This window comes from Onychomys torridus, chromosome 13, assembly GCF_903995425.1.
Source record: "Onychomys torridus chromosome 13, mOncTor1.1, whole genome shotgun sequence".
Taxonomy (NCBI): domain Eukaryota; kingdom Metazoa; phylum Chordata; class Mammalia; order Rodentia; family Cricetidae; genus Onychomys; species Onychomys torridus.
The window spans coordinates 27424345-27450183 of NC_050455.1; the positions used below are offsets into that span (position 1 = coordinate 27424345).

Here is a 25839-nt window from a genome sequence, read left to right on the forward strand (position 1 = left end):
GTGGATCTCTGTGAGTTCAAGGCCAGCCTGGTCTACAGAGCAAGATCCAGGACAGGTACCAAAACTATACAGAGAAACCCTGTCTTGAAAAACAAATAAACAAAAACAAGACAAAAAAAAAAAAAAAAAAAAAAAAAAAAGACCATTAGAAAACAATAGCAAAATCACAGTTATGAAGTAGCAAGGGAAATAATTATATGGTGACCACAGCATGAAACTGTATTAAACGGTCACAGCATTAGGAAGGTTGAGAACCACTGCTCTAGAATCTTTAGGAGTACTCCAGGGCCTCAGGCTCTGACCTGAAGCCAGGAGGCTCCCCACCCCTTTCATTCTTAGCTTCTGGAAAGGTAGAAATGGTCGAGAGGGAGGTGAGAGGGAGGACAGAAGTGGGTGGAGAGCCCCTTGGTTAGGAGACGACCCTAAAGCTCCCGGCATCTGGACATGGGCACATCAGGTCGTCCCACACTCTTCTCCATGGAGCTGCAAGGCAGAGGCTCTGAGTGGTGAGGCCTCCCATCCTCTCCCATCCTCTGAACACTGCTCAGGTCTCATGGGAGGCTCGGGGATGGCATGGCTCAGAGCAGGCCTGCAGCTGCAGAGAGATGAATGAGTCCCAGGAAGGAACAAGTCTAGGTAAGTGGGTGGCTAGTGTTCCTTGGAAAGCTCTCTTCATTTCTGGGAGGCCAGCTTGAGTCCCTACTAGGCTCTGAGTCAGATTCTCCAACTTTTCGTTGGTCAAGACCACTACCACCACCCTCCCCTCAAGAATGGCAGAACCCAGCTCACCGAAGAGACTTGTTTCCCAGTTGGGGTATCTTCTGTGGTTCCCCCAGGGCCTAGCAGACAAACAGCACTATGAAGGGGACCCTCCAAATAGTAACTCTAGAATGCCACAGACTCAGTTCACCCTGCCTAAAAAATGCTGCATTACTGACCGGCTCCAATCTGCCTGTTCTATGAAACCCAAATAGAAATGTAGGACCCAGAATAACCAAAGTCTTGTTACAAACACAAAATATGAGCAGGTTCTTCAAAGCTGTACCTCACAAAAAGGTCTTCAAAGCTGTACCTTGCAAAAGGTCTTCAAAGCCACTACAACCCTTCCGAGCCACCCGAAACTTCAGCCACTGGGCACATGCCCAGTACGTTCTGTCTTCAAGGCTCTTCTCCAAACCAGTCTTCTCTCCCACGCTCTTCATGGCATGTTCCGATTTGGTCTCTGGCATTTCACAGGCAGGGGGAAAGAAGAATAGCATTGGGAAATCCTAGATGTTAACTCTACCATAAGGGACAAAAGGGGCATTAATAGGCAGGGGGAGGGGCAGAACGCCTCCTTCCGTGATGACAACACCTGTCTTCCTCAGCACCAAACAGTAGACCACTACCACCATCATCGCTCTGGAAGTCACTTTATTCACGAAAAGCAGCTGTCACGTAGTGATTAAGAACAAAGTCTCTACAATAAAATCCTGACACTGACTCAACCAGCTGTGTGACCTGAGCAAGCAACCTAACTCTCTGTGCCTCAATATCCTTTTCTGGGAAAAAAGAAAACAGAGAAAGAAAGGAAGAAAGGAAGAAAGAAAGAAAGAAAGAAAGGGAGAAAGAAAGGAAGGAAGGAAGGAAGAAAGGAAGAAAGAAAGAAAAATGGAAATGAAGCAGGGCTCTTGTGAAGATCAGTCCATGGGAATACATGAGTAACATACAGAACGGATCTGATTCACAAACGCTTACTAAGTGTCTCCATTCCTTGCTAGTGTCCTTACCAATCGCTCCCCCGGTAACTCTGGAAATATACTCTGCTTGCCCAGTTAGTATGCCATCACCCAGGGGCTATTTTAATCAGTTTGCTTGTGGCTTTTTATTGAAGCAGGATAGAAAGACAGGAAAAATTAAGGGGATATGAGAAGGGAAACTTGAAATGTCTCACCAGCTAAGAGTCAAGAATTGCAGCACACCGGGCGGTGGCGGCACATGCCTTTAATCCCAGCACTCGGGAGGCAGAGGCAGGCGGATCTCTGTGAGTTCCAGGCCAGCCTGGTCTACAGAGTGAGGTCCAGGACAGGCACCAAAACTACACAGAGAAACACTGTCTCGAAAAGAAAAGAAGAAGAAGAAGAAGAAAAGAATTGCAGCCCAATTGTCATTTGCTGTGAAGACTGTGTACATAGAGACAGTATTCCTTTTTATATAGAGATATTTCACATAAGGATGTTAAAATAGCAACGAACCATGTTTAAGTCCTAAATACATGTGGGCTTTCATCGTTGCCTGTCTCCTTTCCCAGCTGCAAACCTGCAATTTTCTAAGAATTTTTCAAGAGACCCTGTTTACAAGAAGGCATGTCTTACTTACTCCCTTGTTCAATTTTTCAGAGCCACGGTTTTATTTTATCAGATTGCAAGCCTACCCAAGGCACCCTGGGAACCACACTGTGATTTCATTTACCGAAAAGAGTGATGGTGGTGATGTGTGGGGTGTGCGTTTCTTAACAGCCCGTTGAGTCGTAACTTGAGAGGCCACCAAAACTTACGACACTGAAGTGGGACTCGCCCAAGCTCATGCTTGGGTGAATACCATCCTTTCCCTGAGAGTCCTTCTTTCTATTACCCTCCCCCCATTCAATCTGTGTGAAAATCTCTCGTTGGTAAGTTCCAACAGTGCTTCATACCAGATCGTGCTGAAAAAGAAAATTTTGTTTGTTTGTTTGTTTTGTTTTTCAAGACAGGGTTTCTCTGTGTAGCTTTGCGCCTTTCCTGGATCTCGCTCTGTAGACCAGGCTTGTCCTGGAACTCACAGAGATCCGCCTGTCTCTGCCTCCCGAGTACTGGGATTACAGGCGTGCGCCACCACCGCCTGGTATGTGCTGAAATTCTTTTCTGAGACACTCTCAAAGCTTCTGGCTTTAGTAGCGTCTTTAAGAAATTCCCCTCAGGCTGCTCTAGGTGGCAGTGTGGAGCTGCGTTTTTAGCACCCCCCCCCCCCCCCCCCCCCCCCCCCGGCCCTCTGCTGCTGATGTTATGGCCCAATGTGTCCGCATAACACTCCTGCTGTGTTTCCATCCCCAATTCCCAGCTGGCTTCTTGTCGGTTTCACCACTTCCTGTCACTGCTGCCACACCCCGTCACATCCAAGCATCCTCTCTAGTGGGCCCTAGCTCTCATCCCTTCTCCTGCCTTCACCCTCCCGTGGCAGAAGGCATAGCCATCACCTTCGTGTGGTCCTGATGAGATGGGCCAGTGTGGTGGAGGGGACTTCGAGGAGCATAGACTCCTACTCAATTCTTTCTTAATTGCTTTATAAATTGTGTGTGTGTGTGTGTGTGTGTGTGTGTGTGTGTGTGTGTGTGATTTATGTGTGAGGGCATTTGTGCATGTATGCATTTGTGTGCAATGTGGGAGATTTGGGGGCCGAGGTCCACATCAGGTGCCTTTTATTGTCATTCCCACATTATTTATGTGAATGAGATAGGGCCTCTCATTAAGCCCAGAGTTCACTAATTGTCAAACACCTCTGAGGATTCTCCAGTCTCTATGCACCACCACGACCACCAGCTTTTATGTAGGTGCTGAGGACCAGGTCCTTATACTATCCCAGCAGGCCCTTTACCAACTCAGTCATCTTCCCAGCGCCAAGCTTCATCATTGCTTCTTATTTTCACTGAGCATCCCTGAGCTAGCCACCGCTCCACGGTCAGGAGACAGACTATCACCAGACAATGGTAGAGCACACCTTTAATCCCAGCACACAGGAGGCAGAGACAGGCAGATCTCTGTAAATGCAAGACTAGCCTGGTTTACACAGTGAGTTCTAGGTAGATGAGGGCTAAACAGAGAAACCCTATCTTGAAAAACCATGAGAGAGAGAGAGAGAACACACCAGACTATAGAGAGCCCCATCTGCTGGGAGAGGAAACATTCACCCAAGACCCCATCCCCATCCCCTTACAAGTCAGGATGCAGCTTCCCAGGAATCACTCAATCAGAACAGAGTAATAGAGGCAGTTCCCCTGGCCCTGGGAGGTCCGAAGAGGTGTTGGAAAAGCTGGGCTTGAGTTGAGGTCAGAACAAAAGGGTAGTTAAGTGAGGAGAGTGTGGTTGGTAGAAAAATCACAAGTGCAAAGGCCCTGAGGTAGAAGCAAGCTTGGAGAGTACGAAAGAACGCCACCCCCCCCCCCAGCAGCGTACTTGGAGTCCCCCTGAGAATGAAGGGACTTCAGGAGGTAAGTTATGCCAACCTTTGCAGTTCTTGGCTGGGATTTGGTCTCCAATCCATGAGCTATGGGGAGGCAGGAAGGAGCTTAAGTACGGGGCAGTAGGGTGTGAATTTTAAGAAATAGTAGTGGCTGGATAGTCAGCACTACCCTCCGCCCTGCTAATTCCTCTGGCTTGAAGCCTGGGCCATTTCCCCCAGCCCCAGAGTTACCCTCCACCCAGCCCTTGCACACTGCCTTCCTTGCATTTTCTGGGACAATGAGGTCATCGTGGGGGAGGAGAGAGAGTTCCAGGCCTCTAAGCCTCCTTTATCTGGGTGCGCTGGGATAGTGAGGGGGGAGGGGAGGAACAGGCATGAAACACTTCCCTTCCCCCATCCCCACCCCCACATCTGGGCCCAGCTCCTGCCACCCTAGGCTGTTGGCAGCGTAGGTTGTATTATATAGAGAGATTTTTTATGCAGTTTTATTGCAAGATATTTTATGAAGGTCATGTAGTACCACGGCCACCACAAAATCCCTCTGGGGCCTTGGGCAAGTTTCTCTCTGAGACTCAGCTTCTCTGTGCAGAAGCTAATGGACAGCACTGCTCAATAGAACTTTGTGCAGTGAAGGGCACGTTTCATATTTGTGCCATGGGATGTGAGAACCGGGACCACATGCAGCCAGGAGACATTGCAATGTGGCTAGTGAGCCAAAAGGACTGAGTTTGTGATCTGCTTATGACTAAAGAGCCTCTTGTGGCTACTGGCTACCATGAGGGACAGCACAGGCTGATCTTAAATGTTTGAAGAATCTATAACATTTGTGGATCATCTCCTGACCGTAGAAAAATACCCTGCACCCAGCCTAACTCCTGTATCCCAGGCAGGTAGGGTATGAAACAAACTGGCTGCCATCTCCCCGCCCCCCATCTTCTCTTCCCTTTTTTCTGTCTAGAACATACAGAAGTGGGGTTTTCCCCAGAGGCAGAGGAATGGCAGTTATGATCTCAGGAAATAGCTTGAAGTCAGAACTTGTACCCAGCATGATGCACCCCACACATATTCAAAAAGGCAAGGCTGGGTGGGTGCAGGGTGGTATTAGGAATGTTTGGTGTCTGCTCAGTTCCCTGTCCTTCCTCCTGACCAACCCACTATCCTGTCCCTGGGCCAGTCCCTACTGGGGCTCAGACTCCACGAGAATATGGAACTTGCTCTGGAGTTGGAGCTATACCCTAGCTTGAACCGTGTATGAACCAGGGAGTTGGGAGTAGCTAGAAGATGGGAGACTGTTTCAGTCTGTGTGTGCTGCTATAAGAAAACATCTAAGTAAATTATAAACAATAGAAATGCATTTCTCATAGCACTAGAAACTGGGAAGCTGACCAGAGTCCTGGCAGGTTTGGTGAGGTCTTGTGAGGGCATCTCTGCACACAAGACAGCATCTTGTGACTGCATCTGCCGAGGGAAAGAAATGCTTGGACTTCACGTGAAAGAAGGGACGAATTTGACAAATTTATAAAGGATAAGGCACGGATCTACTCCTAACCACCCCGGAGGACCCCACTTCCTAATGTGATTGATTAGGTTCGACTGGAATTTGAAGACAGTATATTCAGACAGTATATTCAGACGATGGCAGAGACTAGGCCAGGAGGGGGCTTCCCTCAGCCTCGGCTCAGGCCCTTGGGTCTTCAGGTGGACAATCCAGCGACTGTCCTGCTCTTCTGGACCGATCTTCTGCCTGGTACTCTTATCTCAGTGCCACCGACAGACTCATGCTGTCACTGTCCAAAGCGTCTAAAGGCAGACACTGGCCTCACCCAGAGGACCCCACATCAAGGAAGAAAGCAGCGATGCCCACCCCCCCAGCAAGATCCAACCTCTCCCTCTCAGGAAACTCTCTCACTAACCCTGTTACAGACACAACCTTTCCTCAGAGTCACTTTTTACCCCCAGATACCCCAACTCTCCTTCCCTGTCCCCTCCTGCCCCTTCCCAGTCCTGTTCCTGTGTCAGCTCCCTTTCCCTCCATATCAGTGAAGCATCTGGTTGCTTCCTGCCCTCTTTGACTCCAGAGGAGATGCAGGAGAGGGATTCAGGTTCCGACTGTGACCACAGCAGGGGAAACACTTTTTTTTTTTTTTCAGAGCTGAGGACTGAACTCAGGGCCTTGTGCTTGCCAGGCAAACGTTCTACCACTGAGCTAAATCCCCAACCCTGAAACACCTTTACTTAGAAAATTCTTCTAGAAGTAGATGGAGCCTGTGGCCAATATGCAGGTGGAATCCAGGGAAAATAGAGCTGAGGAAAAGGAAATAGTGGCAAGAGAAGATGTCACACCCTGCAGTCTGGACTATTGCTTCCCCCCATGAGCCTCAGCGGGCTCCAGATTCTGCTCCCTGGAGCACTGGATGAGACTTTTCCACAGGAGGCAAGGAAACACCTTGTGATGGCCCACACCTCTCACCCACCATTTGCCTTGTGCAAGTCAGTGCTTCCCATGGGGTGAATACCCCATGCTTCTGAGTTCTAGTGTACGGTTTTTGGTGATGCCTGGAAGATGAATTCTGCTCTGTGCTACGGTAACATTTCAGCTGATCCCAGAAGTGGACTGTGCTGATATTTTTTTTCCTAACTAGACACAGTTAGAGTCATCTGGGAAGAGGGGACCATCATATTTGTCAATAGGCAAGTCTATGGGGCAATTTCTTGATTAATGATTGATGTGGGAGGGTTGAGCCTACTATGGGCAGTACCACCTCTGGTCTTGCAGTATAAGAAAAGCAGCTGAGCAAGCCATGAGAGCAAACCTGTAAGCAAGATTCCACCATGGCCTCTGCATCAGATCCTGCTCTGATTTCCATTCATAATGACTGTAAGCTGTAAGATGAAATCAATCCCTTCCCAAGTCGCTTTTGGCCACTGCCTGGATAGTTTTTGTTTGTTTGTTTTGGTCTTTCAAGACAGGGTTTCTCTGTGTAACAGCCCTAGCCTTCCTGGAACTCGCTCTGTAGCCCAGGCTGGCCTCGAACTCACAAAGATCCGCCTGCCTCTGCCTCCCGAGTGCTGGGATTAAAGGCGTGCGCCACCACCGCCCAGTTGTGCTATGTTTTATGTCAGCTTGACACAAGCTAAAGTCATCTGAGAGGAGGGAGCCTCAATTAAGAAAATGCCTCCATAATATCCAGCTGTAAGCCATTTTCTTTTTTAACATTTTTTTAAATTGATTCTTTGGGAAATTCACATCATGTACCCCAATTCCCTAGTTCCTCCAAATATATCCCTCACCCCTGTAGACCCCACAAAGAAATTTTTTTTTAGAAATTAATTAAAAACAAAACAAAGGGGCTGGAGAGACGGTTGAGAGGTTAAGAGCACCGACTGTTCTTCCAGAGGTCCTGAGTTCAATTCCCAGCAACCACATGGTGGCTCACAACCATCTGTAATGAGATCTGGTGCCCTCTTCTGGCATCCAGGCATATATGCATGCAGAGCACTGTATACATAATAAATAAATAAATCTTTAAAAATAAATTTATTTTAAAAAACAAACAAAAAAAGCACTTCATTCCTCCATCTTTCCCCAGCTCTCTAATTGGGAGCTGCCACATGTCAGGAGGTGCACACTTTTTCCCACTCCGCTTTACTTGCAAGTGTTCATTGTAATGAGTTGTGGGTCTGTTTCAGGGCCTCTGGCTTCTGGCTCACCATCAACACTGGATCCTCACTGAAACTCTGGCTGTCTTCTGCTGTTGCCCCAAGTCATGGAGACTCTGTGGCTATGGTTCTGCTGGACCAGCCCCTTCACATACTCCAGCAGGTCACTGATGGGGTAGATGTTGGGGTGGGCCAACTCAAAGCTCTAACTACGGGTCTGGGTGGTAGCTGATTTGGGGCTGTTTCTCCCCAAGGTGCAGGGCCTGCTCTTCCAGGGCCAGCAAAGCTGGATGCTGGCTCAGCATGTCCCTTGAATTTCAACACACATGGTTTCTATGTAAGCCATTTTCTTAGTGATGGAAGAGGACCCAACCCATTGTGGGTGGTGCCACCCCTGGGCTGCTGGTCCTGGGTTCTGTAAGAAAGCAGGCTGAACAGGCCATAAGGATCAAGTCAGTAAGCAGCACCTCTCCATGGTCTGCATCAGCTCCTGCCTTTAGATTCCTACCCTGTTTGAGTTCCTGTCCTGACTTCCCTCAGTGATGAACAGCAACAGAAGGATAAGCCAGATAAACCCTTTCCTCCTCAACTTGCCTTTTGGTCATGGTGCTTCATCACAGCACTAGAAAGCCAATTATGTCCTCAGAGACAGCAGGGAGGTGGCTGAAGGATTTGAGGAGAAAGGCTCACGTTGACACAGCCCACCCTTCAGGTCACAGAGACTCCCCTCATGTCCTCCTTCTTTATGCCTGCCTTCTGCACCGCATGTGGTCTTCCCAATATCTTTCCCAAGAATGCTGTCATCCCTCTTTTCCAGGGTGACTGTATGGTTCACTATAAACATGTCCCCTCAAAACTGAACCAAATACTATCTCAAAGATGGGAAAGGCCGTAAGGTAAGGAAGCAAGACCTGAGGTGTTTTTGTTTGTTTGTTTGTTTGTTTTAATTACAAACCACTTGCCCAAACAGCTCAGGCTTATTACTAACTAGCTCACTAGCTCTTATGACTTAAAATAACCCATTTCTATTCATCTATGTATTGCCACGTGGTCATGGCATTACCGGTCTGCTGGCATCTTGCTCCTTGGGCAGCTGGTTTGCTTCTGGACCTGAATTTTTTTTAAAGATTTACTTAATTTATTATGTATACAGTGTTCATTCTGCCTTAAAGTATGCCTGCACACCAGAAGAGGGCACCAGATCTCATTACAGATGGTTGTGAGCCACCGTGTGGTTTCTGGGAAATGAACTCAGGACCTCTGGAAGAGCAGACAGTGCTGTTAACCATGGAGCTATCTCTCCAGCCTTAAAGTTTATTTTTTTAAAACATTTTAAATTTATTTTTGGCACTGTATCTTGATTATATTCACCCCCAATTCTCCCACACCCAGTCAATACAAGTCCCTCCTACCTTCATGTCCTTAAAAAAAAAAAAAAATAACCCAACTGAGTCCAATTAGTGATGCCTGCATACGTTTGGGCAAACTATCAGCTGTCACACTTCCAAGGAAAAGTGACTTCCCTCCCTAGCAATCATCAATTGCTGACAGTTCCTCGGCTAAGGGTGAAGCACCATAGGCCCTTCCCATAAGGGCCTGAAGTTTCTGGAGAGGACCATATACCAGAAGCTCCTCGGAACCCAAACCTACAGGGATTGGTTCCCTGCCATCATCTTCCCTGAGTGACCCAAGGGCTGGCCTCTGACTCCCCTATGCCGGCTGTTCCTAGGTCATGAGATATACAGGATGTAGGGTGATGAATCTGTCACCATCCATCACTACCTCACACCACTTATAAAAATTAATAGAGCAAAGTCCTAAGTGTAAGCTGAAACTATAAAAGGCTTAGCTGACCTCATCAGGTATCTTCTGTTTGTTTTTTGCTCTTTGGGCCAGCATTTTACTAGTTAGCCCTGGCTGGCCTTGAACTCATAGAGATCGATGCGCCTCTGCCTCTGGAGTGCTGGGATTAAAGGCATGCATCACCATGCCTAGCTATCATGCATCTTCTTTGATGGGAGCACCATGGACAAGCAAGATGAGCCCAAATCTGGCACTGATTTTCATTAAGAACAAATAATTGTCCTCTCCAGGGTAAAGGAAGGGGTTCAAGGCAGTCAACCTGCCGCCTGAGGCCTGGGCGTTTTCCTGAGGCACCAATCTAAAGGCAAGCTGAGCACCCAGAGTAGTAGAACTCCGTCAGCTGGTGGGAGGTGGCTGTGGCCTGGGCATGCGTAGCTTCAATCCCCAGCGCCCAGACCTCTCTCTTCAAGGACTGCTGTGCAGATATTCTGGGTGGACAGAGAGATGCTCACTCAGCAGTTACATCGTTCTGTCTCCTTGAAGAGAAGCTCCTGGCAGCAGATGTACAGTGGTTTACTTGAGACCCAGAGGTTTGCACATTCAGTAATCATCTTTGTCACTGACTTTGTCCTTAGGAATCAGGCTCTGACCAACCAAACACATCATCCTTTATTCCCCAGCAGTCAAGGACTATCCACACTTCTTCCACTTCTGTGGAGACAAAGCTAGTGCCTGAGGCCACTGCTCTGTGCTCTATGTATGTACTGGCTTTGCCATTGTCCTTTCCAACTGCCCAGACAGTGGCAACAGTCCCCTTCCAGCTCACAAGCAAAGCGTGCTGAACCTCTGAGAGCCAGGCTGGAGTTGCTTCCTTAACTCTCTGTTGGCCAGGGAATCTAAGAAGTGTTTCGCTTTTATTCAAAGGTTATTTACTTCTTATTCCTGAAACATTGGGAAGTGGCCCCTCATCTGTAGCCAGACTCAGCCAGATGGGAGCAGGTTGGAGTCCTGCTTTCTCAAGGCTTGATACCTCTCCAGTACTCATAAACAGATGGCCAAGGGTCTTGCTGATGAAGTGCCCCTCATGTGCCTGGCACTGTGCTAAAAGCTGGCCCAGGGCCAGGATGGAGGAAGAGGGGACATAAGGGGGGGGTGCAAATTCCAAGGAAGTCTCAAGGTTATGCCGTTCTCAAGTCTTTTTATTTAAGATTTATTTAGTTATTATGTATACTGAGTTGTCTGCATGTATGCCTGCCCGCCAGAAGAGGGCGCCAGATCTCATTCAGATGGTTGTGAGCCACCATGTGGTTGCTGGGAATTGAACTGGGTGGACAGAGAGATGCTCTGGAAGAGCAGCCAATGCTCTTAACCTCCGAGCCGTCTCTCCAGCCCAATTCTCAAGTCTTAAATGTTATACCTTGTGCCCTTCCAACAAGCGTGTCACACGTACCATAGCCTTTCATTCTCACAAGCCAATCTTATCACCATCTCCCTGCCCCCATTGTAAGGATAAGGAAACTGACTGAGGTCAATTTTCCAAGGTCATTCTGTTGGTATTGACATAGCCACGTTTTTCTAACTTTCTACAATTAAGATGTATGAGTCTCCTGGTCTTCTAGATGATCTCAAATCCCTAGGCCTGCTTTGACCCGGTTCCACTCTATGTACCTGTGGGTACAGGCAAGAGGGCACACATGCCTTGCAGACAGCCGCAGGAAGGGACTGCGGCTATGCAGGCGCATTTCCGTGCATGTCCACCAGATGGTGCTCTAATACCGAGCCACCGACCTCCGGCGGCCAGTGGGCGGTCCCTCACCCACCCCCCCCCCCCCCCCCCCGCCCGCCCCAGGCAGAGACGCTGAGCGAAGCCCATGCGTTGCCTACTGACCACGGTCCCCAGCCTTCCTCCGCTCTCCCAGATTTCTGCATCCCTTGAGTCCTTTTATGCTGTGCCCAGTAGTTAGATGTGGACTAGGGGCGATGAGACTTTCTTGTGGACACTTGGGAGGTCTCTTCCTTCTTTCCTGTAGAAACTGTCCTGACAGCGCCCGGCGTCTCCCAGGACCTCAGAGCACTGCCTGTTCCCTCGTTTCCTTCTTGAATTCCCAAGGCCCTCCCTGTCACTCCCACCCTCTCCGCTTCTGCCAGTCTTCAGAGGCAGGGACCATTAAGACCGATTCTACAGATTTGGTGATGCAAATGTATGCAAATATATGCAAATCGCCATGTAAAGGAGGCTTGCCACTGTGGTTCTAAGTGGCTGTCACAGCTTCTCTGACACCTGTTCTGAGACAGCTGCCCTGCCCCCTCCTGCTCATGTGTCTATCTGCCTTTTTGCTGCCCCCCTCGCCATGTATACACACCCCCCCACACACACACACACACACACTCTGGCTTCTGGTCTCCTTTTCCCCAGGAACCCAGGCTGACTTCTGGTCACCAAGGATTCCTCTGGTCTTCTCTCCAAACTCCTTAGAGGGGCCAGGGAGGGGAGGACATCTCTGCTGTGCACAGATTTTTGGCGACTGACAATTTCTCCATTTCCTGGCTGTGTGGCCTTGGGAAAGAAGTTTAACTTCTCTGCCTCCGTTTCACCATCAGCACAATGGGATTAATGATGGCACTCCATGGTCAAGAGTCCGTGCTATGATGTCAGTGCTCAGCACACTGCCTTAAAACATGAAACTGCTCATCTTTTGGTTCTCGGTGGATCATCGCAATGGTCAGGACTTGGGCTTGGAGACCGATTTGCAGATGGACAGAGCTCAGGCATGTGGATGAGTGGGTTCCTGTCTGTGCGTGTGCGCGCACACACACACACACACACACACACACACACACACACACAGCTGACAGCGTCACACACTGACAGGCGCACGCGCGGGTACACACACACTCAGAAACACACACAGGAGGAGGCTGTGGGAGGTGGAATCTGACTCATCGAGACCAGAGCTGTGGGTGGTGCTTTTGTCCTGATTTCCGGGGCTCGGTGCTCCGTTTGGAACAAGGAAATGTTTGGAGGGTGATAAAGCTGAAGGCCTCTTTCCATGACTTCTTTCCCAGGCCAGCTGTCCTATTCCAACCCTGCTCTGTGTCATCTGGACTCTTTCTACTGTCCCTGCCCCCACTCCACCGGGCCCCAGTAGGTAGGGCGGAGACGCTTATGGGAGGTGACGTCAGAGCAGGCTTGAGATGACGTCAGCGCAGGTGGGCCTGCTGCAGCTCCTCCCTGGAGAAAGATGTGGATGGCCCTGTCAGGGAGGGCCTGCGGAAGCAGCACAGGGTGGTGGCTAAGGGCCCTGAATTTAAAGGAGGAGTCAGTCCAGGTCCAAGCGGTGGCTCTGCCTCTGCGACTGCTTTAACCTGTTCGGCAATAGAAGGGAGCTAGTCACACCTACGTCACCAGGGTCTTGTGACTTTCCAGTGACGTCATCTACACTGACCCGTGCTTGGGCTGTTGGAGTGACCCTGACTGAGGGACAGAGTACCCCTTCCCTGCACAGCTCCACCCTGGCAGTCAGTTCCCTCTCCTCCCACATTCCAGCCCCGGTCCACACCACCATCAAGCCTGGGGAAGAAAGAGGGAAAACGCTACCAGAGATCTGAAGCCTTGGGGGCGGGCCACTCCATGGCTGGGTGTGGCGGGGACAGCAACAGCCTGTCCAGCTTTTTCTCTGACTGGAAGATGATGTGTCACAACCTTGCCAAAAGGAAGGAAGGACACTACCGTTTGTCATGCACCTACTGTGTGCTGGGAGCTGCTCCCCGTGACCTCCGTGCTCGGTGATGTAATTGATCCCAGCATCCTCTGTCTACAAGACAATAAGAAATGGAATGGCTTTGCCCAGGACCCACGGTCCATAAGTAGAGTAGGACTCCGATCAACCCCATTCCTCTCTTCTCTTTCCATTACCCTCAATGGTTTTGACTAATCTGTGTGTGGCCTAGGGGACACCAGCTTCTCCCAAAGCGGTCCAGTCCTGGGAGGCCTCACACGGGGACGGCAAGGTCTGTTTGTCAGGTCGATGGGTCGGTCTCTTGTGAGTCGGAGGGCAATAGTAGAGCTGATATGAGCTAGTTAATCCATGGGAAGTATCCCCAGGTGTGTGCCTTTGGCTTCCAGCCCAGGGACTGTGACATCAGGGAAGGGGACCCAGGTGCAAGGGACACAGGTGCATAGACGTGGGGGTGGAGTAGGGGCAGCCCGAGACACCCGCTGAAGGCTCAGGCCAGTGCCAGGAGGTGGGTGGGTGGAGGCGGGTAAGCAGCAGATGGATAGGGTCAGGTGGGGGGGGGCGGGATGCTGAATCAACTCTTCAGCCCAAGGTGACTGACTGAGAAGCAGGAGGTGTGAAGGGAAGTGGGAAAGGAGGACCACCAGGAGGAAAAACCGAGGAAGCCAAGGCCAAGGACAGGGGTGGTGGCGTTTGATGGAGAATAATTAGCTATGCAGACTCTAGGGTCAGAGGGCATAGGCTCTTAGCTCAAATCTGCTACTCCCATACTACGCAGCTAAAGGCAAAAGCCGTCCTTCAGTTTCTCAGTTGTGAGCAGGGAATAGCCAGTGTCTAACCCCTGAGCCTCTGATTCTCCCCCGGGGAACTTACACTTTATCTAGGCAACCAGCCACAGGACTTCAATCACTGTTGGGGACAGGAAGGGCCTCCAGAGTAGGTCCCAGGGGCCAGTTTCCACCCCAGCCTGATCTCTGTGTGTGTGCACGCGAGTCTCTCTCTTCCTAATATTTAACCCAAGCTATGATTTACCTTTTTCTCTGGGCCAGGTCTGCAGGCCTGTCTTGTTTATTGGCTGAGCACCTAGCACACAGTAGGTGCTTCTAGAATGTTCACTGAAAAGACAGTTTGTATGGCAGGTGCCAGGGTGGCTGGTACATGGCTTACTAATTGCTCCATAGCTGATTTCTGGTCGGCAGAAATTTCTAGACAAAGAAGGAAGGTCCAAGCTCCACCCTTGGGACCTCACAGAACAGTGGGTATAGGGTCTAAAGGGACAGTGTCACTGAGGTGACTTCAGGGACATCTGCAAACCAAGACCAATGCTTGGAGGGAAAAAAATGCTTGTGTGGTTAGGCTGGGTTGGGGAGCTGGCCCCTGGAGTGTTCCTCAGCAGTCCTCCTTGGCCCCAACAGTGATTAAGGCCCTTGTGGCTGGTTATTCAGCAGCTAGGCCGGAAGAGAAAGCCAGTAATTAACAAGCTGGCACTCACACAACCACATGTCAGCACGCCCAAGTGCAGGGATAGCTGTCTGTCAGTTGTAGCTGCCGGTGGAATTTTTTAGACAGCTGGGCTCAAGCCGGGAAATGAATATAAGTTACATTTCTATGCATCGTTGTTCGTGGTGGTAAAAAAAAATTAATCAGTGACATAGCTGTGACACATACTCATTTAAGAGTCTACAGAGAAATGTTCATTTGTCAGAGGCAGCAAATAAGAGATTATGTGTCAGCTGGGGAGGGGTGAAATATTTATACAATGGCTAATAAACACCGGTGTGTATGGGGGGTCAATTGATTGTGTCACTGGCCACATGACAAATACACCATCGAGCGGCTGTGGGCACTGCCCCTGTGCCCGGGGGCTCCATTCTGATGACAAATACGAAATGTGTCACTGTTAATGCTCCTGTCGACCACCCGCGCAGCCCTCTTGCTAGCTGCCCGACTGAGATCCTCGGAAGCAGAACTCCCCTGGAAGCTGCCTACCCCAACTTCATTAACTTGGACTTGAAGTTGGTAAATGACTCCCCAAATGCCAAACCAACTGCAGAAAACCATTTCTCTCTCTCTCTCTCTCTCTCTCTCTCTCTCTCTCTCTCTCTCTCTCTGTGTGTGTGTGTGTGTGTGTGTGTGTTCTGCTTTTCTGTTGTTGGTTGAAACTTCATGCTTCCCAAATTCAGCAAAATGATTGGCTTCACACTCTGTCTCCACCAAGACCCGGTCACCAGCATGTCCCCTGCAGAACCCATCCTATTCTGAACACACATGCAGCACTCGGAGGCAGCAGATATAGAGCTCCTGGGACCTCATCATGGGTAAGTTTGTTCCCAACTTACAGACCCCTCCCAGGCTCCTGACCCTTTGGTGCCTGGGTGCCCACCTGTCATTGCCTAAAGAGACAGTAGTCTCCTGGGACACCCATCCTCCCAGGCAGGCAGGCAGACTTTCCAAAGAAGAGCACCACGTAGGGCTGATGACTGCAAACACCCAAGCCTCAAGCATGTGCAGGGCTCCACGCAAGCATTGTCTCCATGAGTCTTCACACAGTTCTTGAAACGGCACAGGGAAGAAATCAAAACCCTGGTAAGATTTTTGCTGCACAGACGAGGTAGGAGCAGACCTAGTCCATAGGACTCCTGCGTAGAACCTCCTTGGTCACCTGTCTCGCCGGTTGGAGCCTTGTGACAAGTGATTAATTCCCAAGTGGAAGTCAGCTTCTGAGAGACTGACCCACAACCCAGAGGACAGTGAGTGTTTAAAGCCCTGCCTGTCCCAGACTCTGCTTGGAGCATTTCCTCTAGCAAAGTCTAGCTGACCCCAACTTTCATCTTAACTGGGGCAGGTGGAGTTGTTTCTGAAGGCTGAAGGGTCCCCATCATCCCAGGGACAGAGAGGCCCCTGCCGCTCCCCCACTGGGAGACTGATGCTTGGTTGCTGTGACATCAGCATCTGTCATTTGATTTGGGATAGGATGACACTCTGAGCAAACAGTTGCAGATGAAATTTCACATGTCTCTGTGAATGTGGAGATCACAGATAAGCACACGCCACAACTTGTTCTTACTTTTTCAAAATGAGATTCCTCCCTTCTGAGGTTGTGCTTCACCTTATGCTTCCCACCACGAGGCTGAGGCTGTCGTAACCTCAGTGATGGTGATAATAATAACACAGCTTGGGTACTGAGTGTTCGCTAGAGGCTGGGGGACTTCATGTGTTTTGGCTAATCCTCATAATCCCATTTTACAGATGAGAAAACTGAGTCAAAGAGATAGTGATTTACCCACGAACATAGTCGGAGCTTGGAACTGAACTCAGGGGTCACAGCCGGAGAGCCCCCCTACCTAGACTCTTGTCCATTACAGCATTAGTTCGATCCTACTGTAGTCATGGAGACACCCAGCCCAGATCCTGGCTGCTACCATACCAACCTCTGCTAGCTCCCGGCAGGTCTTGCTCTCTTGTCTCTGGAACTTTGCAGATTCTCTTCCTGCTGTCTGAAATGTCCTCCTGCCTGCCTGCCTGCTGTTGAATGGGAACCTCACTGAGAGCTGCTGAAGGTTTGGCTCTCCCATCTGTCTATCTCCCAGTGACTACCCCATCCGCATCGCCAAGCCTCCAGAGGCAGTAAGTCTAGCTTTGCTCTGGTCGATGGCTTTCCCGTAGCCCCACAGCCTGTATGACTGACTCCAAGGTGCTATCAGCAGAGGCGACTTGAAAGGTCCCGAACTAAATAGGGCAGTGTCCCCAGTGTCCATGCCCAGCTTCCACAGCATCCTTGTCATGGCTCCGACTGGGTCCCTCTCCACCCCAAATGCCGCCATACAAGCCATACTGCTCTCTTTGATGTCTACCGTGTATGCCTCACTTGAGCACTCGGGCTCTTTTTTTCTTGGAATGTTTGGTGCACTCCTCTGCTCCCTAGCTCCTACATATCCTTAGGATTCATCCCCCGTGTCTCTCCAGGAAGCCCTTCTGGATTTCACCAGCCTGGGCGCAAATACTCCAGAGTGGGAAACTGAGCCACTGTGCTCTTAATAATCTTCATTTTTTAAGCTTTTACATTTTGTGTGTGTGTGTGTGTGTGTGTGTGTGTGTGTGTGTGTGTGTGTGTGTGTGTGTTTGCTTGTCTGTATATGTGTCACATTCATGCAGTGCCCACAGAGGTTGAAAGAAGATGCCAGATCCCCTGGCTCTGCAATTACAGGTAGTTGTAAGACATTCAGTGTGGGTAACAAACCCAGGTCCTCTGCAAGAGCAGAAAGAGCTCTTAACTGCTGAGGCATCTCTCCAGCCATGTTTTTAGTATTCTTAAAGCCAGACTCAGAGGAAGTTCTCATGAACATTTGTCAAATGAGTGTGTGAATATACGGATGACCAGGGGGTGCACACAGCAACAAAAGAGAGAATACCCAATGACATTGGGTTTGGAGGTTTGCTCTGAATCATGGCCGCAGCTAAGCTAGGGAGAGACTTGCAGCTAGTAGTTGAAGTCTCAGTTTGTTCAAACAGACTAGGATTTGTCCTGAATCTAAATAGTCTGTGTGACTCCGGGCAGGTTCCTTAACTGCTCTGTGCTTGGCCACTGCATCTGTACCATGGGAGCTAATAATATCATTTATATTATAGGATTGTGTTAAATTAAATAATTCGAGTTACATAAACGTGCTCAACACCTATTCATTACTGTGAAGGGACCAAAGCAGATGGAAGAACCAGGAGGAATTGTACCGTGCAGGCCATTTCAGGAGTGGGGCTCAGGATCTTGGGCAAGGATACAATTGACAGCCCTGGACTGCCAGGAACCTGTGTCCTGGCGCCAGCTCTGGTCCATAGGCTGTGTGACCTCAGATGAGTCTTTCCTCCCAAGTCTTGGTTTGTCTCCTCTTCAAAATAAGGACAGTAATTCCCTTCCCAGAACCACCCAATAGGATTATTGTGGGAGATCACACAAGATAATATATATGAAGAAGCCTCCAAATGTGCTAAGGGCTATATAAATACAAGGGATTACGGTTATCTGCAGGCGGTTTGTAGGGGCTTAATTATTAGCGTTCACAGGCACTGCAGCTGTGACGCAGCCCTGCAAATGTGCCCTTGGCAGCTCCTTAGCAGGAAGAGCCCCGGGCAGAAACTGAGGCTGGGTTGCCAGCGTGCTTCTCGAGGGGATGGGCACAGGAGGGGCCGGCACTGGGCAGCATGGGTTCTGTATAGCCCAGGCCTGCTCTGCAGGTGTAGATCTGCAAGGTTCAGGGCTGAGAGCGCAGGAGGGGAGGCTGACGCTCTTGGCTTCAGGCGTACCACCCTGTGGATGCTTCCAGAAGTGGGTCTTTCTTCTGGGTTCGATCCTGGCAAGCTCCTCCTCTGGCTAGAGGAGATAGATGGAGACAGGCCCCAGCTGAGGATGACTCGGCATTGGCTAGACCCAGCTGGGTGGTGGGGAAAGAGGCGCCCAGCCTCCCAGTGTCTGAAGACCCAGAGCTGTGCAGTTTGGAAATGGAAGGAGGCCAGGAATTCTCTAGGAAGCCAGAGCAGGGCCGGCAGTGGTTCAGTGCTTTATGCAGAAGGGCGGAGGAGCTGAGAGGACCTGGAGCCTGGCTTGAGGATGCCTGGGATGGAAGATAGCTATGGTGGAGGTGGAGATGGGGCCTGAGGGAGGGAGCGCTGAGGTGTGAAAAGGCATGCTCCAGAAGCAAATGGGAGTGGTGGTTCCCAATGCTACCACTGATTGCTTACTCACAATATTCCTAGCTGGGAGCATATACCTGCAATCCCCACACTTGGGGGACTGAGGCGAGAGGATTGCTGTGAATTCCAGGCTAGCCCTGGCTATGGAGCAAGACCATATCTTAAAAAACAAATCTATGCCCATCTTCTGTAAGCAATCCTAATGAAACTCCCTGGATCCAAGAAGAGGAGGAGGAGGAGGAGGAGGAGGAGGAGGAGGAGGAGGAGGAGGAATCATCACATCAGGAAAGCAGAAGAGGATCTGGTTGAGAAAAGAATGAGAATCACCGAAGGTGGAGGGAACAAGAAAGGGTAACGTGGGGGCTGTGAATATGATCAGAATATGTTAAGTACATGCATGAAAACATTATAATAAAACTCATCATTATGTATAATTAATACATATTAATGAGAAATTATTATTATTATTTTAATTTATTTTGGTTTTTCAAGACAGGGTTTCTCCATGTAGTTTGGTGCCTGTCCTGCATCTCGTTCACTCTGTAGACCAGGCTGGCCTCGAACTCACAGAGGTCCACCTGGGTCTGCCTCCTGAGTGTTGGGATTAAAGGCGTGCGCCACCACCGCCCGGCTTTACTTTTAATTATTTTAAACTTAAACAATCTTCCTGGAGCACTACAATAGTCAACTGGGGTGAAGACAACCCAATTTAATAAACATTAATTGATCATCTATTGACCCAATAGACAAAGGTTCTCTTCCTCCAAAGGCGGGAGTTTAGAAGTGAAACCGTCCCAGGAAGAACCAGTTGCAGACACAAAGACAGTAAGGAGAGACCAAAGGTAGCATGGGTAGACAGCCCCAGGCCACGCAAGGGTGCTGCAGCTTGGCCCAAGGAGAAGAGTCAGGCTGAGATTATAGACTGGAGACGCCAGACTCAAGTGTCCACCAGTACCATAGAAAAAGAACCAGCAAGTGGGAACCTGTGTCCCACATTCTCCACTCTCAGGCGGGGCTGAAGGCAGGGGAGGGTTACCTCAGCTGCAAGCCTGGACAGCTGTCAGAGACTCAGCGTGTCTGTCACTGACCAAATGTGGGAGCAACTAGGTATGTGTGTCTGCCTGATGCCTCCTCACACCTTTATTAGCATCTGTGAGTCAACAATAATAGCCCTTCACATGGGCCTGGCACCTCTGTCCACCTAAGTTTCATAACGATCTCTCCAGGGAGTAGAGCCCAGGTCTTCTCCTCCCATACTACAGACGTTGGTGCCTGACGTTATTGTCCACACTGTGAAGTGCTTGGGCAGAGACCAAGTTGCTGATGTAGCAGCCACTCCCATTTTACAAGTGAGAGGGACCAAGTGACCCTTGGGCGTCTAGACTGTAGACCACAGATCTAGAACTAGCAACCTTTTCTTTTAGTTTTCTGATTCTTGGAGGCAGGCTTTCACTATGTAGCCCTGGCTGGCCTGAAATTCATTGTGTAGACCAGGCTGGCCTGAAACTCCCATTAATCCCCCTGCTTCTGCCTGCCTGGGTGCTGGGATTACAGGCGGCCGCCAGCCTGCCGGGCTTGTTTCAGCCTCCTCCTTTCATCTCTGCTGAGAGCTGTAAAGCTGTCCAAACAGTGACCTGCTTCTTCCAGCACAGCCCAGTGTTCCCAGCTCCCAGCTCCTTCACACCCCAATCCCGAACTCTGACTGCAGCCCAGCCTTGAAGGCAGGACTGAAATTCTGGTTTATGTTGCCTGAGTGCTCCAGGCTTCTGCCCACATCAAGCCTTGGTGTTCCCATAAATTTTTCCAGAGTGGCGACCCCTCCCGACTCCATCTCAGAAGCTGCTTGGTTAGAGCAGCCGGGATCAATGTACAGAAAACCCAGTAATAACCCCAGCACAGGCAGCGGGGCTGCTGTATAAAGACAGATTAAAACCTCATCTGGTTGGGATGCGAAAATAATTCAACTGCCCGAGGTTGCAGGTGCAGAACAACATGGGAGCGACCCTGGGGATGGGTCTGCACCCCTCTATCTATCTTGGATCCCCCCTCGGAGCCACCTTTCTTTGTTGCCTGCCTGGAAGCCAAGGCTGACACATCCTGGTCCCCTAGGGAGCGGTGAGGGGGAGGCAGGCTGAGGGAAGCTAGTCCCGCCTAGCACCACACGGGGATTCATTCACTCCTCAGCGGGACGTTATTTTGCTCATTTGTTAGTCTAGGTCTCCTCACCTAGACTATAAGCCCCCAGGAAGCCAAGGACCTGTTCGTTTACGTCCCGCAGTGTATCCCCTATATGCAAGAAGCTCAGCTTGCACGTTGAGGAAACGAATACATGGATTAGAAATCCTGCTTCTTTCAGATCAGCCTCTAGGCCCTCGCTGGCCTCGATTCTCTGCGCTGTAAAGTGGGCTGAGCTGCCTGGAAGGGTGATCTCAGTCCAGCGAGGGCCTTGTATCTGGTTAAATTTAAACCGGGTGTGGTGGTGTCATATTCCTCTAACCCAAGCACTGAGGTGGTAGAGGCAAGAAGATCAGAAAAAGTTCAAGGTCATCCCTCACAATGTCGCAAGTTCGAGGCCAGCCTGGGCTAGATGAGACTTTATCTCAAAAAAAAAAAAAAAAAAAAAAAAAAAAAAAAAAAGAAAAGAAAAGAAAAGAAAAAAAAAAGAAAAAAGAAAAAAGGATTCCGCTAAACTGATTTTTTTTTTTCCCAGAAAATAGAAATTGCGTCTGACTCCCGAGGCGCCATCAGGGGGCGCCCTTGTGCAAGGTGCTGGGCGCCAGGCGCCTTCGGCTCCCGGGTGAGTTCGGCCGTGGCCACCCCCACTCCCCGCCTCCACCTTTGGGGGTTACCTCCCCTCTCCTCCGTCCGGTTCACACGCCCACCCCCACTCCAGCGCGTGTCCCCGCTCCAAAGATTGTCTCCGCAACCCAGCGCCCCTCCATCCCCCGCCCGGCCCAGACTCCTTCCACCCACGCAGCCCCATATGCTGGGAAGAGCCTCCCACTCCCCATCTGTCAAGCCGCTTCCTTACCCCCATTCCCCCCCTGCTCCGCCGCCATCCCCTCCTCCGGGAAGCCCTTCCTGATTGACAGGACGGGGGACCAACATTGCGGGACACTCGCCTCCAGCCCCACTGTCCTAAGCCGAAGGCTGTGCTGGGCGAAGGATGAGCTCAGCGTCTAGGTTTGGGGACAGATGCAGAAACTCTGTGAGCTTCAGATCATGGAAAAAAACCTGCCAAGGTTCAGCAGCTAGCAGGGACACCCTCCCCCCCCCCCTCCCCCCCTTTTTTTTGTCCCGCCCCAGAGGCCAGGAGAATGGGGCGCAGGCCCCACCCCCCGCAGGTGCGGGATCGTGGGAGGGACGGGGACTCGGGGCCTGGGGAGCTGGGTGCGGAGGAACAGGGTCTGCTTTTCTCGCCTGAAGGACCTGGTTTCATTTCGCAGATTGATTATGGCTTCATGTGTGGATGTGCGCGCGCGCAGGCGCGCGCTGGGCGTTGTTAGCTTTTTCTTAAATGTACCTTGCTTGTCTAATGAATGTTTGATTGCACCTACATCCGGAGGCTGTTTTAATGAAAGGTGAAGGCTCCTAGAGGGAAATAAATAAATAAAAGGCTGTTCCCCTTTCCCTCTGCACCTCCTTCTCCCACAACTCTGCGTCCCCAGCTGTCTTCTGAAGCCGGTGCCTCGCGGACGAATTCTGATCCTGTTTGAATGTTCTTGTGTAAAGGATGTTTCTCTCACGGGGAAATCAGCCGCCTCCATCGGTCAATCTCCGGGCTTTTATTAAGGGTGCCAAAGGGGAGATGAATGAAGAGAGAGGGCTGAGGAGGAGGAGGGGAGCCCTTTCTCTGCTGCCAGCACGCTGGACTGCCGCTTTGTTCACTTGTTGACTTGGGGGTTCTGTGTCAGCCTTTGCCTGCGGTCAGGCTCCAGTCGTCAGAATGTGATTAGCAACCCACAACTGCATTCTGACTAGGAATTTGCTGAACGCGAGAAAGCTTCAGTTTCTTTACCTGTAAAATGGAGACCGTCGTATTCATGCTGTGAATGGTTGGGTGACAGCGCATTATGCAAAGTGCCATTAAGCACAAAGTAAGTGCTCAGCGAAAGGGGCTGTAAATATCTCCTATGATGGGGACAGGGTGACACACAGACCCCGACACCGGTGGAGGCAGTGTGAGCTTGCCTTGAGGGGTGGAATATCTGAGGTTCATCAATCCGTAGACCATTACCAGGGCCTGTGTGCCAGGCTCTGCTCTGTGCTCTGGATTCAGCTGTGAGAGCAAACAGAGATGGTCTCTGCGGTCCACATGTAGCCTGCCACCAGACCCTAATAGCTGAGACAGAGCAACAGAGTAGGGCCACTTCAGAACACAGAGAAGGGTGCCCCCACTCCACCCCCGGCTTCTCAGAAGAAGGCGATTTCATCAGGCAAAGATGAGGCGTGTCTGGGTATTTCCTGCTAGAGGATGTTGAATTTAAGAGAGTGAAGTCATGGTTATTGTGGAACTAAAAGGTCAGTCCCTGTGTGCTTAGAAAAACAGTTCTGGAGACGGTGTGGTGGTGCGTGTGTTTACTCCCATCACTGGAAGGAAGAGGCAGGTAGATCTCTGAGTTTGAAGCTAGCCTGGTCTACATAGCAAGTTCAAGAGTTGCCAGATCCCAACCCCCAACCCCCAAGACAAGAAAGAAGAAAAATGGTCCTGGGTTCAAATCCTAAGTTTCCTATTTTCTGTCTTTGTGGCCAGATCACGTTATTTAGCCTTTCTGTGCCTTGCTTTCCTCTCCTGTTAAATGGGTATATTAATAATAAAAAAGCGAATCACAACACACCTCTTTCATTGGGGTTTTGTGGAGCACGAGAGAGCATTCACCAAGCGCTTAGTACAGGCTGGGCATGAGATTAACATTCGATAACTGTTAAACAGTATTAATACTCATGGGTCCTGGAAGATCATGGGCGGGGGACGAGATCAGGAAGTACCTTATAATCCTTGGCAAAGGGTCTGGACCAACCTAAGCACAGTAGTGAACAGGGGAGCCGTCAAGTCCTCAGCATCCTTGATGTCATCTCTGGCTCTTCCTTCACTTTACACCCAGCCCGGGGCTCAGCAGCCATTGTCAGCCGCTATTGTAATACCTCATGGAGCCTCTGACGGTTCCTTGCCACTTCCACAGTCAGCACCCTGGTCCCTGCTGTCTCCATCTCTCTTCTGCCTTGCTGCAGTGGCCTCCTGGCTCATCTCCCCTGCTGTCTGCCCTCCACACTGTAGGGAGACGGAGCCTGCTAAAATGTGAGGTAGGTCCCATCACTGTTCTGTCCAGGGACCTTACCTCTCACCCTGGGAGGGCAAAGCCAACGTTTTCATGATGGCCGACAGACACTGAAGTGAGGCCCCTTACCAAATCTCACCCCTCCCTCTCTAAAATAATACAACTATTTATTCAGTGAGCTCACGTGAACACACCATGGCGTGCATGTAGAGCTCAGAGAACAACTTGTGGGAACTGGTTCTCTCCTTTGTTTGACCTTGGGCTTCCTGGGGGTCGATCTCAAGTTAGCACGCTTGGTAGCAAGTGTCTTTAAGCTGCTGATATGTTTCGCTGGCTCCCCTTTTGGTTTTTGGTCTGTGATCCTAGGACTTGGTTGGCTGAGGTAGAGGGATTACCATCTAGATCTAGGATAGCTCGGGCTACATAGTCTAGGCCAGCCTGAGCTGCAGAATAAGACACTCTAGGTTTGCGGGCCTCTGCATCCTTCTTTAAGAGTTTGCAAAGCTCTGTTCTCTCTCAGGATTGCTGCCTGGTCCAGCCTCAGGTGTCAGTGAGAGGATGGTCCCCCACCTCTTCCGGCGGAGGCTCAGTCAGGCCTTCCTTCCTTCCCCTGTATAACAAGCCGACCTCCTGTTCTCTGGTTTCCTCCTTTTTAGTAGCAGTGACCACCATGGAACACCGCAAATTTGCTGGATGACTTACCACTGGTCCCTCCCCACCTCATCGGAGCGCAAGCCTCGCGAAGACAATGGTTTTGTTTGTTCCATTGTTATACCCTGTATCCAGGGCAGTGCCTGGCACACAGTAACCTCTCCATAACCATGTGTTGAGTGAGTGGGCTGAATGAATACGTGCCAGAGAAACAAGCGGTGCAGTGTACAGAATGGGTGGGGCCATGCTGAAGGCAGAGAGGGAGACCTTGACAAGCATCCAGGGGAGGGGCGTGCTCAACTCACATGGACCGAGGAGATATTGCTGGAGAGGGGTGAGCTGCCCGAGAGGCAATTCAGTCCGGTCTGCGTGGTTGGGAACCACTCGGCTGTGGAAGAAAGGATGAAGTGAAGGATGGTGGGCATGAGTGATGCTTGTTTCCGGCGTCTTGGCGGTTGGTGGTGCCAATTACTGAGCTGGAAGGAGGAATGGGCTGGGGTGACTGTTACCGATCTCAGCGTCTCTCAGCCTTTGTTACTTCATCAGCAGAGTGGGGAGGTTGAGTCCTGCCACTGTCTGAGGTGATTATGAAGACAGAGAGGAAGATAGATGAAAGAAAGGGCAAGCCCTGTAGGAGTACCTAGTTGGTTAGACAGGTGTCGATTTGGGGAGATCTGGCAGGTAGGTGAGATACTGACCTGCAGTAGACTCTAAGTGGCTGGCCCAGAAGGAAGGAAATGCCAGGAAAATTGCTTTGGTCCATATATGTAGGCGATAGGAGAGGGAGAGAATAATATGATATAAGGTGTCATGGCTGTGTGGAG

The 25839-nt window shown here is 50.4% G+C and overlaps 1 long non-coding RNA gene across 3 annotated transcripts in view; it reads left to right on the top strand.

Annotated features, from left to right (window-relative positions):
* Nucleotides 1–21841: 21841 nt before the first annotated feature.
* Nucleotides 21842–25839, top strand: part of LOC118594687 — a 41660-nt gene continuing 37662 nt past the window's right edge. Inside the window, exon 1 of one of the 3 annotated variants that reach the window (XR_004946400.1) lies at nucleotides 21842–21882. This is a non-coding gene — a long non-coding RNA (uncharacterized LOC118594687). Of the gene's footprint in view, nucleotides 21883–25261; nucleotides 25433–25839 lie in introns of those variants that run through there. The other 2 variants (XR_004946399.1, XR_004946398.1) reach the window with 2 other exon arrangements.